Genomic DNA, 16,584 nt, shown 5'->3' with positions numbered 1-16,584 from the left:
TGACTCGGGAGGTTGTATTTTTGTGTGTATTTGATCTTGGCCTTATATCATTGCTCTCAATTTTCTTATCTCCACGGTGTCTGTTTAGTGCCTGTGTGTGCCAGATATTGTACATGTGTCTATTCATTCTCACAACAACACTGTAAGGAAGACATGATCTCCATTTTACAGATAAGGAAAATGTTTGGAGAGATTAGATGGTTTTGATACGTATAATTATATAAGAAAAAGTTGTATTATTGATTTGGGTTTGGAGAAGACATTCCTAAGCAAAATTAAAGCCCACAAGCTTTTCGGAAAATAATTACAGATTTCTCTCCATAAAAAAAGTCTAATTCCTGAAATTTGAAAGACACCGAAAGACAAATTAAAAGGCAAGTGACAGGCTGAGAGAAATCATCTGCTCATATATATCAAGCAACATATCAACGTACAAAGAGCAGTCACAAATAAATAAGAAAAATTGCAAATAACTCAAGGGGAAAAAAATGGGCAAAAAATATAAACAGTTCACAGAGACGGAGCTATAAATGGTCAAAAAAACATGAAAGATGTCCAACATAACTAGTAGTCAGGGAAAAAATCTTATTTTTAATATTAAAAAAGGTTGAAATGTTTTAAATTTAGATAATCACATTTTAATTTCCAAGAACAGCCAATAGGCAGCTTTTACACAGCCACCTATTCTGTTTCAATGGTTACAATCTTCTCTTAATTTCTCTTAAGATAATGATGATTTGCTTTTAAAATTGTCTTTCAAAAAAAAAATCGTCTTCCATTTTCTGTATGAACTATTTTCTCAGAGGTTAATCCAGAGAAATGAAATAATATAACAAAATAGAACAATTTGGTTTTCTTCCAATGTTTGGCAGGTTTTCATTGTCTGTTTATAATGTTTGTAAAACAGATCTAGACTGGCTGATGTGTATTTGAAGATATTTACTCTCCTGGCAGTGAAGGCGGATTTCTATTCCTATTATAGGGACCAGCTATGGTGACTAGGGGGAAGGGTAGGCCAGGGGAACTGTCTTCTGCATGTGGGGTTCCTTGTCCTTCAAGCTACTTGTCAGATATTAGGGCTATGGACTGTCTTCTCTAATCCCAGTGCTCACAGTGGGAGTCTTACTCATCAAAACTCTAATTTTATTTGGCTATTTGCAAATGTTCTGTGGCTTTCCCAGGGGCTGAGGCCAAGTCAGTGGCTCTGGGACTTGAAAGCTGAGGATGCAGGTGTTCCCCAGATCCTTCACTACATGCCAACCTCTCAGACTCAGTTTCCTACCAACCCCAGCTACTTCTGATCAGGACTTATTCCCATCCTCTCGTGGAAAAATTTCCCTGAAAATCTCTTCTTTCACCTATATGGGATTTCTGGTTCCTTGGCTCCCTGAGTTTTCTCCTACCTGGATTAAATCTTCTAGAATTTCCATACTCTTCTGGTCTATTGGTGTCTTTCCTGTTATGGACTTATTTGTTTGGCTGTATTTCTTTCATCATTTCACTAGGACTTGGGGAGGGAAGAGGGGTAAATGTGTGAGTTTAGTCAGCCGTCTTAAACTGAGAGTCCAGGTAAGTATTTGGGTCCATTTGTGATAAGTCCTTTGAACGAGAAATACAATATGGTGTGGAGGTGTACACCGGAGAGACCTAACCTAGTCTAGAGGGTTTAGGGAAAAGCCTTCCCTAGAGATACATTTTAAAAGGTAGACCTAAGGTTGAAGTTTGATTTTACTTAGAAGCAGAGAAATGTGCTAGATGGTCTTGAGAGATTTCCCTTGTATTTATGATTTGCCAAGTTTGTGTTCATAGTTGAGAATTTTTTTAAATGAAGTAAAAATGAAAGAAAATAATAAATTCCTTTTCAAAACAGGAAGACTCAAAAATCTGAAATTGCAATGGGCTGAGCTCAGCGTTTCAGCTGGCACCCCTGTCATCGCCTCATCGGACTTGCTAACTTAGGCCTAAATGAGCTTCTCTGAAAGTCAGAGCTTTTACTGGAAACTGGAAGATTTATCAAGAGGTTCCCTTCTTGTGGAGAAGGAAAGCTCACCTTTTGCCTCAGCAATTATTTTCTCCTTTATTTAACTCTCTAGTTTTATGTGGGAAAAAAGCCATTAGAGGAACTGTTAATGAAAATTTTTTTTAAATACCAAAAAAATTACAAATACCAACTGATGTTTCCTTATGGAATTTAGAGTTACTAGAACTGATGTTGCCTTTTTAGTTATAATTGGTAATTATTTCACTACCGTGATCATACCTTGACCTTCAGCATTAGGATCAAAGCTATTATTACCCATATAATACTGCTAATAGGATAAAGTAATGGTTAAATTATAGCGGGACCAAGAAGGGATGCTTCCTGTCACATCAGTTAAGTTTGAGTTTTAGAAACTTGTACTTGAAAGACTTTCTCTGGTATTTAGAAACTTGAACAAATAATCTGAATCACTAAGGTAAGATTGTCAGAATAGTCATTTAATGATACCCCACTTACCTTGTGAAGAATCTCCAAGTATGAGCATAAAATGTCAGAAAATCTACTTGAAATGCATTGGAAGCATGGATTTGGTGATCCTGTGGATCAAATTCTACCTCCTGGGGGTGGGAGAGGGATAAATTAGGAGTTTGGGATTAACATATACACACTACTATGTGTAAAATAGATAACCAGCAAGGACCTACTGTATAGCACAGGGAACTATATTCAATATTTTGTAATAACCTATAAGGGAGAAGAATCTGAAAAAGAGTAGATACATATATGTATAACTGTCTCACTTTGCTGTACACCTGAAACTAACACAACATTGTAAATCAACTAGACTCCAATAAAAAATTCTACCTCCCTATGTACGTAGCAATATTCACCAAAATACTAAACTTATAGCCATTTATCATATGGTCAGCCGTGAATTGGATGCCGTTCAGCGTTTACCAGCACTTCAGCTGAAAAGTTTGTTATTTGAGACTAACCATCAAAGGAATGTATTTGCTTCTATTTCTCTGACTCTCTATGCTTGATCCCTGAGGAAACTTATATCCCCAGGAAGCAATATAACTAGAATACGTAATCTTAACTTCCCACAGAAATAGCTTTTTCGAGATATAATAATTTTCGTGATATAATAATTTGGAGATATAATAATTTTCGAGATCTAATACTCGGTCAACTTTTTATAGAAGTTTGCTATACGAAGAACTCTTTTCTTTAAATATTTATTTATTTATTTGGCTGCGTTGGGTTTTAGTTGCGGCACATGGACTTCTCTCTAGTTGTGGTGCACGGGGTCCAGAGTGCATGGGCTTAGTTGCCCCACGGCATGTGGGACCTTAGCTCCCCGACCAGGGATCGAACCCGCGTCCCCTGCATTGGAAAGTGGATTCTTAACCACTGGACCACCAGGGAAGTCCCACGAATAACTTTTTTTTAACAGGAGTCTAATGTTAAAATATAGTCCAATTTGTACCCTATTGTCCCTTATGAAAATGTGTTTTTGGTATTTAGTGAAAGGAAATTTCTCTAATAGACTTTTTTTGTATATGAAATTTTATTACTACCATGTTTGCATCATCAAAACTTATCATCTTGGTTTTTTCTTCTTGCCTTTGCATAAGGTCAAGAGAGAGACATTGGCTACTTTGACAAATTTAAAGTGGACTCCAGGAATGTCACCAACAGCGTGGCCTTTTGCAACCAAATCCAGCAACCAGAACTTCATCGTTTTCTGCAGTAAAGTTCAAGCAACCATCATTGGGTAAGAAAGCTGTGAGCTTCTTGCTCTTCTTGATCAGCTGGCCCCTGAAACACTTCCCAATGGCAGAATTTACCTGTTCGGCTTCAACTCTGACATTTTCTAGCAAAATTCCCTTTGCATGTGAAGTGCCTCCTAAGGGGCTGACCTTCAGGGCTGTCCCCAAATGGGCTTTCTTGTACCACTTATCATGCCACTTCTGGTCCTGACGGTGGCTGCAGAGCTTCCTGGCAATATGATATTGACACTTGCCCATCCCATTGGTGCTGCTGGCCCGAGGGAAAGATCTAACAGGCTTTTTTTTTCCCAATTGTGGTAAAATACACTTAACTTAAAACTTACCATCTTAACCATCTTAAAGTGTAAAGTTCAGTAATGTTAAGTATATTCACATTGACACTCAATCAATCTCCAGAACCTTTCATCCTACAAAACTGGAACTCTATACACATTGTGATGGTTAATTTTGTGTGTGTGTGTGTGTGTGTGTGTGTGTGTGTGTGTGTGTGTGGTACGCGGGCCTCTCACTGCTGTGGCCTCTCCCGTTGCGGAGCACAGGCTCCGGACGCGCAGGCTCAGCAGCCACGGCTCACGGGCCCAGCCGCTCCGCGGCATGTGGGATCTTCCCAGACCGGGGCACGAACCCGTGTCCCCTGCATCGGCAGGCGGACTCTCGACCACTGCGCCACCAGGGGAGCCCGTGATGGTTAACTTTATGTGTCAGTTTGACCAGGCACGTTGTGATGGTTAATTTTATATGTCAACTTGACCAGGCACAGTGCCCAGCTATTTGGTCAAACATTCCGGATGTTTCTTTGAGGGTGTTTTTGGATGAAATTTACATTTAAATTGGTAGACTTTGACGAAGCAGATTGCTCTCCATAATGTGGGTGGACCTCAACCAATCAGCTGAAGGCCTGAATGGAACAAAAGATTGACCTCCCCCAAGAAAGAGGGAATGCTATCAGCAGACAGCCTTCAGATGTAAACTGCAGCATTGGCTTTTACCTGGGTCTCCAGTCTGATGGCCTACCCTGCAGGTTTTGGACTTGCCAGCCTCCATAATTTCATGAGCCAATTCCTTCATATAGATTTCTCTCTATATAAGCATCACTTTGGTTCTGTTTCTCTGAAGAACACTAATTAATATGCCCATTAAACAACAACTACCTCTTTCTGCCTTTTCTCAGCTCCTGGCAACCACCATTCTACTTTCTGTTACTGTGAATGTGACTACTCTAGGTACATTATATAGGTGGAATCATACAGTATTTATCTTTTTGTGACTGGGTTATTTCACTTAGCATTATGTCCTCAAAGTTCATCCATGTTGTAGCATGTGCCAGAGTTTCCTTCCTTTTTAATGCTGAGTAATATTCCATTGTGTATATACCACATTTTGTTTATCCATTCATTTGTCAAATGGACACTTCGGCTGCTTCCATCTTTTGGCTATGGTGAATTACACTGCTACGAACATGGATGTACAACTATTGGTTTGAGACCTTGCTTTCAATTCTTCTGGATATGTATATTCAGAAGTAGAATTTGTGGATCATATGATAGTTCTATTTTTAATTTTTTGAGGAACCATCCTACTGTTTCCATAGCGGCTGCATCATTTTATGTTCCCACCAACAGTGCACAAGGATTCCAATTTCTCCACCTCCTTGACAACCACTTGTTATTTCCAGCAATAATAATCCTGCAGGAACCCAAAATAATCCTCAAGAGGGGTCATTTTTGTTATGGGATAGTATTTTGTATGTGTGTGGCAGGGGGAATGCTGATATAAACTTGATTTTAGAAACTATGATGTTAAGACTTGATCCATACACAATTTAGGCAGAATCTACATAATATGAAAGCAATTATTTAGAAGCGAAAAACGCTGTCAAAAAGTTACTTTGCCCTGTAGCACTAAAGGACTGCAGTGGCAGGTTTTGTTGTTTAGAATTTGCATTCAAGCAGCCTTATTCAAGAGTTTTCTCCAAAAAATGTACATAGATCATGATAAATGTCACCAAGTCATTTTGAGTGGTAAGCATTTTTAAATTCGGGGGAGTTTCTAATGTAAAGCAGAAGGTACAAACTGGCCGGCCGCAGGCCAGATCAGGCCTGCAGACTTATTTGACTTGGCCTGCACATTTCTTGGCCCACACAATGTTTTCAGAAATTTTGAATTAGTTGACAACTTTTTAAATGGAGAGATTTCAGGCAAAAAAAATTCTTGATTTCTAGCTTTTCGGGAAAAACTAGCTGACCTGGCGAGACTGGGCCTTCATTCCCACATGGCAACAGTTGCCTGGGGCTGAGTAGCAACTGCCCTTTCCTCCCGAGCTTGTGCCCTCCAGTTCCCCATGGTCCCCACCCGCCTCGAGACAGGAGAGCTTGTGGACACCCAGGCAGCAGACTTCTCGCTTTCTTCAGGAACCACTCATAACTTCCTGTGATGTCCAGTGGGATGTGAGGCCCGTGGTAGGCACTTAGTAGCTGCTGAATTGTTTACTGAATCTGATTCTTCACGTGCTAAAATTGTTTAGGATCCTTTGCTTTCTCTCTTGGTGGAAAAAGAGATGGTAAGACAATGGCTTTAAATAAATGGAATACAAAAGAAAAAGGATTTAGACAATGCAGATACAGAGAAACACCTGAAAAGAAAATAATCATGTGAATGTAATTTTTTATTAAGCAATTTAGCCTTGAACTCTTTTTCCCATGAAGGAAACAGCACCCAGGAAATGTTTCAGGCTAAGCCCTCTGTTTAATGTAAGAGAGAAAAAAGGGGCAAAAGGTTAGTCAGCTGCCTTACAGTGGCAGGATTCTTGAGTTAACATAAATAGAAATAGATACTGAAAATGAGGACCATATGGTTGGCTAGATGAGCGTTGCTCTGTGTGTGTGTGTATTTGTAAGGCCACCCACTGAGAAAAATATTCAACTTATTGTGTCTTAGCATATTAACTCCTTGTTTTTAATTACTGAGGCACTTGGAGAAGTTCTTTTACACTTTCAGGTGATAGCAAATGAAAAATGTGTTAAAGAAAAATGCAAACAGCGTCTCTCTCTCTCTCTCTCTCTCTCTTTGGTGATTGCATTGACTGAGAGAAACATGAAAGTCTTCTGGAAGGTGTGCCTTAATCTCCAACTCAAAACATCATTTCAAGAAAACTGTTATTTAAACCTCTGCTTGCGCCGTATTTGCTATTATTCCACTGGTCACAGTAAGTCATACGGCCAAGCCCAGAGTTAGCCTGGAAAGAGACTAAGGGTGTGGATTTAGTGGGGTGTGCTTTCAAGACCAAGGAGCTGTTCTGGAATGGATAAATGGAATCTGGGTCAGCACCTATTCTGAAAAATATAGTAGTTGATGCTTATTAAAATTGTTTTAATATTTTTATCCTTTCTATTAAAAATCATGTTCATTTAAAATATGCAAGAAACATAGAAATTACCAAGAGGAAAGAGAAAACTCACCCAAAACCCACAAGTCTAATAAAAACCGTTCTTAAAATTTGGTATGCACAACTCCAGAAACCTCTCCGCATATCTACCTCTGCACTTAGAAGTAGTTCTAATCCACTTAGAAGCATCTCCAGAGACGGTAGAGCATAGTAGCCTGGACTGAACCTGAGTCATCCTCTACTCTCCTAGAACAGTTTTTTTAATTAAAAAAAAATTTTTTTAATTGACATACAGTTGATTTACAGTATTACATTAATTTCATGTGTATAGCATAGTGATTCAGTATTTTTACAGATTATACTCCATTAAAAGTTATTACAATAATGGCTATAATTCCCTGTGCTGTACAATACATCATTGTTGCTTATCTATTCAATTCTTTGAACTCCGTGTCTGTTTGCTAGTGTGCCTTGACTCACCAGAGTTGGTGAACCTAAGAGAGCTTGGAGAGAAGGGAAAGAGACAGCCTATATCCATTGAAAACATCAGCAAGAAAGGAAGAGAAGAGAGAAGAAAGAACAACAACAAAAGCTGTCCAGGGTGGAGAAGAGAGAGCAGTTTGATGTATCAGTGGGGATTTTGTGATGCAAGAGGGCCGACTTATCAATGCTGAGGGCCCACAGTACTTTAGGGGCTCGTGAAGATGTTTTCATTCCTTAAACATCAGAAGAAAAATAAACTCTTAGGTCAAGGAAAATGTTTCAGTTTATAATGATAATATATTTATCATTATATCAATGCAGTCATACAATAAATCTTTTAAATATCTTTTTGTAAAGGAAGGGACCATGAAGGCAAAAGTGCCTAGGGCCCACCAAAGTCATACACAGCCCCGGATCCAGTGGCATGTCCCAACCTATTCAAATTTATTCAACGTATATGTGCCATGCATTCTAGGATTTTTTGCCACTAATGATATTACTATTCCAATTTTACAAATGAAGACTTTGAAACCTGCAAAGAAGTCAGGAGGAAGAAACTGATGGAGTTGGGACTGCCCCAGAAATCCAGATTTTCAGTTCAGCTCTCCCTGCACAAACGTGCCATGGGGTACAGCAGATATGGTGTGGAGATCAATATAGGAGAGAATGCAATCGAAATTAAAAATATAAGAGGCTTTATAATTGGCCAAGTATTTCCCCAGGCAGCAAACTTCCTTCCTAAGGTGACTCGTAGGTGCCAAAAAGAAGATTAGGCAGCTCAAGAGAGCATGAGGGAAAGTGAGTAGACATTGCTGGGTGCCCAACTAAAGACAGCTTCATCGGCAACCTACTGAATGAGAGGAAATATTTGCAAACATATATATGATCATATCCAAAATATATAAAGAGCTCATGCAACCCAATAGCAAAACAAACAAACAATCTGATTAAAAAAATGGGCAGAGGATCTGGATAGACATTTTTCCAAAGAAGACATACAGATGGCCAGCAGGAACATGAAAAGATGCTCAACATCACTAATCATTAGAGAAATGCAACTCAAAACCACGATGCGATTATCACCTCACACCTGTTAGAATGGCTATTATCCAAATGAAAAGAGACAACAAATGCTGACTGTGGAGAAAAGGGAACTTTGTGCACTGCTGGGGGGAATGTAAATTGGTGCAGCCATTATGGGAAACAGTATGGAGGTTCCTTAAAATATTAAAAATAGAACTACCACATGATCCAGCAATCCCACTTCTGGGTATTTATCCAAAGAAAATGAAAACACTAACTCAAAAAGATATCCGCACCCCCATGTTCGTAGTAGCATTATTTACAATAGCCAAACATGGAAACAACCTAAGTGTCCACTGACAGGTGAATGGATAAAGAAGATGTGATACACACACACATAACACACACACACAATGGAACATGATTCAGCCATAAAGAGAATGAAATCTTGCCATTTGTGCTAGTATAGATAAACCTCGTGGACATAATGCTGCGTGACATAGGTCAGAAGAAAAAGACAAATAAAATACCATATGATCTCACTTATACATGGAATCTAACAACAACAACAACAACAAAACATCGGGTTCATAGATACAGAGAACAGATTGGTGGTTGCCAGAGGTTGGGGGGCGCACGTGATGAGTGAAATGGGTGAAAGGAGTCAAAAGGTACAAACTTCCAGTTATAAAATAAACAAGTCATGGCGATGTCTCGTGCAGCATGCTGACTACAGTTAATAATACTCTATTGCACATCCGAAAGTTGCTAAGAGAGCAGATCTTAAAAGTTCTCATCACAAGAAAAAAAATTCTGCAACTATATGTGGTGACAGATGTTAATTCGACTTACTGCAGTGATCATTTTGCAATACATATCACAAGATAGTGATTCGATATTTATATACTTCACAAAATGATTTGCAATATATACAAATATACACCCGAAACCGATATAATGTTGTATGTCAATTATATCTCAATAAAAAATAATTTTAAAAAAGAAATTTAAAAAAAGAAAAAACAAGCTTTATCAAGTGGGTTACTATTAGATGTTTCACTTTCTTTTGTAATCATGTTCTGTAAAGATAAATAAGACACTAGAAAAACAAGGTCAGTTTAGGCCCTTGGCAGAAGTTAAAGCCTCTTCATCAAATTCAGTGAACTTGCTTGCTGCTGAGTTGTTACTGTATTTAAAGGAAGGCTGCAATAAAATTTAGTAATGGGTTAAGGTCCTCAATTGATAAATGTGTGCTTTCTAAAAAAAGTTTCTCGCATAAAGATTGCTTTTGTTTTTTATAAAACATATTTATGAATATGTGTATGTGTGTTATATATGTATATGTGTGTATATACATATATTATACATATAGCCCCTTTTTGCTGTTTATCTATAAATTAATTTTACTCTGAATTTGGACTTGTGGTTAGATAGGTAGTGCCAAATGAGTCATTCAAACAAAAAAAGGCATGATCTCATGACCATTATTTTAAAAGTTTACTCCATTATTCAAAAGTCTTCATGATTTTAGAAACAACAGTCTCTGCCTCCCAAATGGCCAACTGAGGAACGTGAGATAAGTACCCCTGCAAAGGCATGAGGAGAGGATAGCCCCTCTGGGAGTCAAGGTCCCATAATCACACCCCCCCCCCCAAAAGTCATGATGCTCGAATCTAAGACAAAGACCATCCCAAAGTCTAACTCTCCAAATGTCAATTATCAGATACATATTAATTTGGACTAGAATTACCCCATGATTCACTTTACGGAGATCTAAGAAAGCAAGAACATTAGTTAGCTTACAACCAACACAGCAGCATATTTTCCTTGTTAGCTGCAGGGGAGAATAATGTACAGGAAAGGGTGACGTAATGATTGTCTCACTTTCATTATTCTCTCCCAAATGAATAGCCTTCCACACCAAGGATGAGCTCACTCACTATTAGTGGAATAACATCTGGTGCGCAAGAGCCCCCAGCCGAACATGCTGTTGGTTTGGGACTATATTTAACCAACAGAAAACCAACCATTGTTGCATATATCACATATGCAGCCCAATAACACTGTGAAAAAAAAAATGTTAAGGGGTAAGGAAACCCTCCTTAAGTATTTTAACGTGCAAGATTTTTCCTTAGGAAGCAAGGCGTTAACCTGTTCCAAAAGAGATCCTAGGCTATTATTAGAGTGGAATATCTTAGACATGTGACAGATGCCTTGTCCCCTTTGGCCAAGGCTCGGATGCTTGCCATAGCTATCTAAGTTTAAATTTCATATCACGGATAGGAATCTCTCTCCTTCAATTTCCCTTCCCATTCTTAATTTCCAGGCAGACCTGCCACACTGACGATGGTGAATTTTGCAGTGTAATTTATCTAATAGATTTACTGTAAAATGATGAATCACCCTAGTATTTAAATCTAATGAGTAATGCCGTAAGTCAATTTTGGTTTTTAAAAGTGCATCATAGCTAAGGTCATCAGTTAAATGTGCTAATACAGAGTAATGTGGATGTTCAGAACATGCACAGTTGGTCCTAACGGTCATGATGCTGGAATACTCTGGAATCTGCTGTGTACCAAAGCCCTTAGGGGAGGTTGCTCACAAAATCATGCCATTTGGTAAAAGAGATAACAATTTCATTCCATCAGGACTTGGGAAACTCCCACAAGTTTAGGCATCTCTCATTGTTCATCCCATAAGATGTAGTAACACTTTATTGTGAAGAAGCTAACAAGCTATTTTTATTTGTATTTAAAAGACTGATTATGAAAATAATGCCTCTTTACTGAACAACATATGAGAAATTCAGAGAAGCACAAAGAAAATACAGTTCATTCTGATTCCAACCACCCAGCGCTCTTTGTGAATGTTAGTCATTTTCACTTGAGTATATGTAAGCATTTTCTCATGTTATTAACTATTTTTCTACAATTTCATTCTAAATGGCCATGTAGTATTACATCATATGGCTATACCATAATTTATCAAATCAATTCCCTGTTGACCCTTAGTATACTTCTAATTCCTTGTTATTATAAAGAAGACTGTGATAGCTAAATCTGTGCACACAGGGGTAATCATTTCCTTAGAATAAATTTGCAGAAATAAAATTGCTGAGTCAAAGTGAATATGTTTTTAACGGTTTTGATTCCCGTTGAGAAAGCCTTAATGAGGGAATAAGAGATTTGTTTCCTTCTCTGTACAGGATATCCCCAAGACCCGGGATGCTACCCCAGTCCCTCTGCTTCAGTCTCCCTCTGGTTCCTCATCTATAAAACAACAGGGCTGGAACAACAGGAAAATAACGATGCTTATCCTGCTAAAGGACTTACACCTATTTCCTCATTTAATCTGCACAGTAATCTTGTGAGATAGGTCCAAGTGATTTGGTGAAGTCCAGATAGTTTGTAAATAAAGGAGCCAGAATTTGAACCTGGATTTGCTATCTCAAAAGGCCATGCTCTAAACCAGCAAGCTACACAGTTTATTCCAGGTCTATCACTTATCCATTCATGTTTTCAATAATTCAGTATACTGTGTGAGAGCTACTGTTCTAGGTCCAGGAGGTACAGTGGTGAACTGAACAAAATCCTGGACCTCAGGGACTTTCTAGTGGGGGAGATAGTAAGTTATAATAAAAGGTAGCAATAAGTTCTGTAAAGAAAGGTAAAGCAGGGAAGAGGGTTAAAGGATGACAAGGAAGCTATTTTATTTTACTTTATTTTATATTTTAAAAAATATTTATTTATTTATTTGGTTGCCCTGGGTCTTAGTTGCGGGAGGCGAGCTCCTTAGTTGTGGCTCTTGGGCTCCTCAGTTGAGGCATGGATGTGGGATCCAGTTCCCCTTCCAGGGATGGAACCCTGGCTTCCTGCATTGGGAGTGCGGAGTCTTAAGCACTGCACCACCAGAGAAGTCCCAAGCAGGCTATTTTAGATTAGTGGTGTCATCCACTTTCTGAATGGATGAAGTGAGTCAGGCTGTCATGGGGGTGTATGGAGGACAAACTCTCCGGGCAGAGAAGCAGCAGTACCAGGACTCCAAGACCAGAGCCTCGTGTGTTTGGGGGAACTGCACAGAAGTATTAATAGTTGGGGCTGGAGCACAGTGAGATACGGGGGAAAAGGTTTACATTGAGTCTGTTGAGTCAGTCCAAGCAGATTTGGGGTGGGAGTTGTTAGAGAACAGACACAGGTGAGCTTGCAAGACCTGGAGAATTGATTGAGATCGCCTCTGCAATTCTGAGGAGGAAAGATGGCCAACTACCCATTATTCTCCTATTCTTGAATTGCTTTAGGTAGCTGGGGGCTTAGGCCATAGTATTAAAACTCTAGCCTTTTATGCCCAGGATCATATTTCTGGACTCAAAGGAAGAATTCAAATCCATGGATCATTCCACATATTCATTACCCACTCTCTCCAGGGGAGGGGCGATGCCTCCTCCCTATACCACTGCCTATAGAAAAGAAACAAATTCTTTGACTGGAATGATCTTGCGGAATTGGGGAAACAGCCATTTCGAAGTTCCAAATGATGTGGTTATTAATCAGTTTAGGGGATAAACACGTCTATCCGGAGACCAGCTGTTTCCTGATGTCATTTAAATTCTTCAGTCCCTCATGTTCTGCTGCAGGAAGGAATCTAACTTCCTTTCCATTCTTGTGAATGTATCTTTTGAAATTTAATTTGGGATTAAATTAATTTATTATGCATTATTAAAAGTCTAAATGTTTTTACAGACCAATTTCCAAGAGTATAGTATCATTGCCTGGTAGGACTTACCTGCAGCAAAGGAACAGGATAACACAATGCTCTTCAGACATGAGAGAGGGGAAGTAAGTTGAGAGCTTTTATTTTTCCAGTGTAAAAACCCATGAAATTTAGTGCACGAAAAAGCTAGAGTGCTTTTAGAATTGTCCAGTTTCACAATTTAATTCATTCTATGTATACTATGGGGAAAAAATCTTGACAGCTGGGACGAGAATCCGTTTTAGGGAAATACTCCGTAAGCTACTTGGGTGTCAGGTGCATCCTGAAGGCCTGGGTAGCTGGAGACAAAGAAAGAACAGTCATAGCTATGCTGCTCTACAATAAACACCTGAAGGTGGGGAAAACTGAACAGATAGGGAGTGTGGGAGAGCAACGGGTAGAACAATACAGTGATATATCTTAAAATCTTTTCAGATGTAGTTGATGCAGCGTTCCATTTTATGATCTTTTTTATTTCTGTGATGTACATCCTACCTTCACCATCCCAAATCTTTAGTGAATTCTGCTATCTACATAAATGCTTTGTGTGAACGCAGTGCATGTGATCATGTGTCCCGTGGGAATAATGGGCTGAGCTCCGTGTTTGGGTCAATGCCGTGCAGAATAGGGACAGTGTGTGCCACGTGGCAAGATAATCTGTCAATTACACTAATCAGCGGAAACAGCATTCAGAACCAGAAACAACAATGAGAATGAAAGTCCCCTGGGAATTTTCAGAAATCTGGGGTGGGGGACACTGGACTTTGGAGAAATATGAAATGGGAGTTTGAACCATTTTAAGAGGCAAAGGGTTACATGTTAATAACTCATATTGCTTTTGAAGCCTGTGATTATGGTTAAGATATAAACTTTAGACACTGAAGTTTCTCATTTTTTAATAACAACTTGGGCCTTGGGCTGAATGTCTAGAAGTTACTCAGCTCTCTCTGGTTTAGCTATTGGTAAAAACTTCACCAGATTCTACATCTCCCAGTATTTCTTGATTTCTGTGGCCCTAAAGTAGTTCTTCATAGGGACAGAGAGTTTGTGAATTGACACATAAATCTTGCAGAAGTTATATGCTATTGTAATATTCCCAAAGAAAACACTTGCAGCGAAGCATCAGGAAGTATCAGTCTGGGGGATATTTGTTGAATGCAGTACCTTGAGTCTCCCCAGTTCTTCACAGGGGATGGGTCTGGGTCAATGGCAGTGGCATTCTTCATGACCATGGTTGTCCTTTTAGGTAATAGGAAGCCCCAATTAGAGGCCTACAAAACTTCTCATCAAGTATGCTACTCTGAAACTCTATCCTACTTATTATAAATTTGAAAGAAGAGAAAAGGCCATTAGCAAGCTTTATCACTTGGGTAAAACGGATTCCAAGTACAGTTCTCAGTATGCTACATCATCATTTTGCTTCATTGATGATAGGTTACCCAATAATTACTAGACAACACGTGCATAGATATTTTGCAGTTACGTGTGAAGACAAGCACAAGTGAAATCGGTTCAATACTTAGGAGGGGCTGGGCCCAGCAGGACTGGCCAGGGCCTCCCACAGAGCTCTATTTAACAACTGGTTGATTAGGGTATACAGGATCTGTGATACCATGCTAACATGGTCAGAAATCCTTTTCCAAGGGGCCACAGTTGGCTTTAGGTAGACAAACGCCATGAGCCAGAGAAGGACTTTCTGATTGCATATGTAGGATTTGCTTATGTTTACTGGAAGAGTAACTTTTCCTATCTTAACTCCTACCCTTAGGGAAGTTGATTTGGTTTGGACAGGGTATAATCTCAGGAACATTTTGTTTGCAAGAAGAGAAACTCAATTCAATCTAATTTAAGTAAAATGTGAATTAAATTAAAAGAATACTGAAATAACTCAGAGTTGAGGAATGATTCTTAGGATCTGCAGCATTCTGAAGACCTCAGTGACTGGAACCAAGCACTCAAACAATAAATAAAATACTCTTCTGAATCTCACCCCTGCTTCTCTATGCATATTGATTTCATTCTGTCTTCCTATAGAAAGTAGGTTCTTTCTTTGTGGTGGGAAACAGAGTTTTAGTCAGTCCTGGGCTTTCATCATTCCTAGAGGAAAGGGGCTTCTCTCATCCAACACTAGGTTAGAAAATCCTGGGGCAGCAGTCTGATTGGCTGGGCTTAAATCATGTTTCCAATCCTGGGATGAATTCTTATGGCTGAGAATAAGAACCATGATTGGTTCAGGCTGGTTGCATGTCCATTGCTGAGATTAAGGAGGTTGATTCTGTTACCCTAATGAAGAGTATGGGGTCATTGTGTACCAGGCAGCTGTACAAATTTGTGTCATTTGCCATATTTCTACTGTCTCCCTTACCGTAATGGAGGTCATTGAGAGGAAAAGGACTACCCATGAAGTCAACCGGGCCTAAAGAAAGAACTTTGAAAGCTGCTTCTTCATTTTTATGTAACTCATGTTGGCCATCAGGGTCGATGGTTCTGTTGCTTGGCAAAGTACTATGGTAGGCTTTATTTCTGAAGCACATGTAGGCCTATGGAAGTTGCCTGGAAGTAGGAAAAAGAAACCAAAACTTCTTGGAACAACTTGTAAAGTGCTATTTCCATTGTGAGCAGGGGAATACATATAGGCAGAGAGCTTCACATTTAGAAAAAGGTTATCTTCTTTAACATAAATTTAGAGTGTACTATCTTTGAAAAGTATTTTTTCTACTAGAAAAGGTATGTGGGACATGTTTAGACCCACAGTTTTCCCAGACCTACTGGGAAAACTGCAAGAATGTTGAGGATGCCTAGGTTCACATTGGACTGGCATGGAGACTTCAAAGGAGAGATTGGACTTGCAGTGCAAAGCTCACCTTGGCTGTCCTCAGAGTCTCCCGGTTAAAACAATGCATTGTTATGGCTATTGTGTCCTTTAGTTATCCAAGTGGGGGTCAAGGACAAAGGATGGGGTTATACAGTAGCAGTTAGGATTTGCATTTGGAGGACTGAAGAACTAAGCCACTCTTAGAAGGGGCAAGAGCAGGCTGAACTTCAAGCAATGGAGCAAAGCTAGAAACTAGGATATTTTCACAAGAGGACACCTGTAAAGGACTTACAATTCTTCCCCTTGGGCTGTGAGAATGGTCATATTTGTCATCCCACTTTTTTCTCCTTCTGCA

The 16,584-nt window shown here is 39.2% G+C and overlaps 1 pseudogene; it reads right to left on the bottom strand.

Moving 5' to 3' along the window:
• Positions 1-3,584: 3,584 nt before the first annotated feature.
• LOC101321650 (small ribosomal subunit protein uS12-like) lies at positions 3,585-4,011 on the bottom strand (annotated as a pseudogene).
• Positions 4,012-16,584: the final 12,573 nt, after the last annotated feature.

Source organism: Tursiops truncatus, chromosome 5 (genome assembly GCF_011762595.2).
Source record: "Tursiops truncatus isolate mTurTru1 chromosome 5, mTurTru1.mat.Y, whole genome shotgun sequence".
Lineage (NCBI taxonomy): Eukaryota > Metazoa > Chordata > Mammalia > Artiodactyla > Delphinidae > Tursiops > Tursiops truncatus.
The sequence above is the reverse complement of the archived record's forward strand: the minus strand, read 5'-3'. Positions and strand labels throughout refer to the sequence as shown.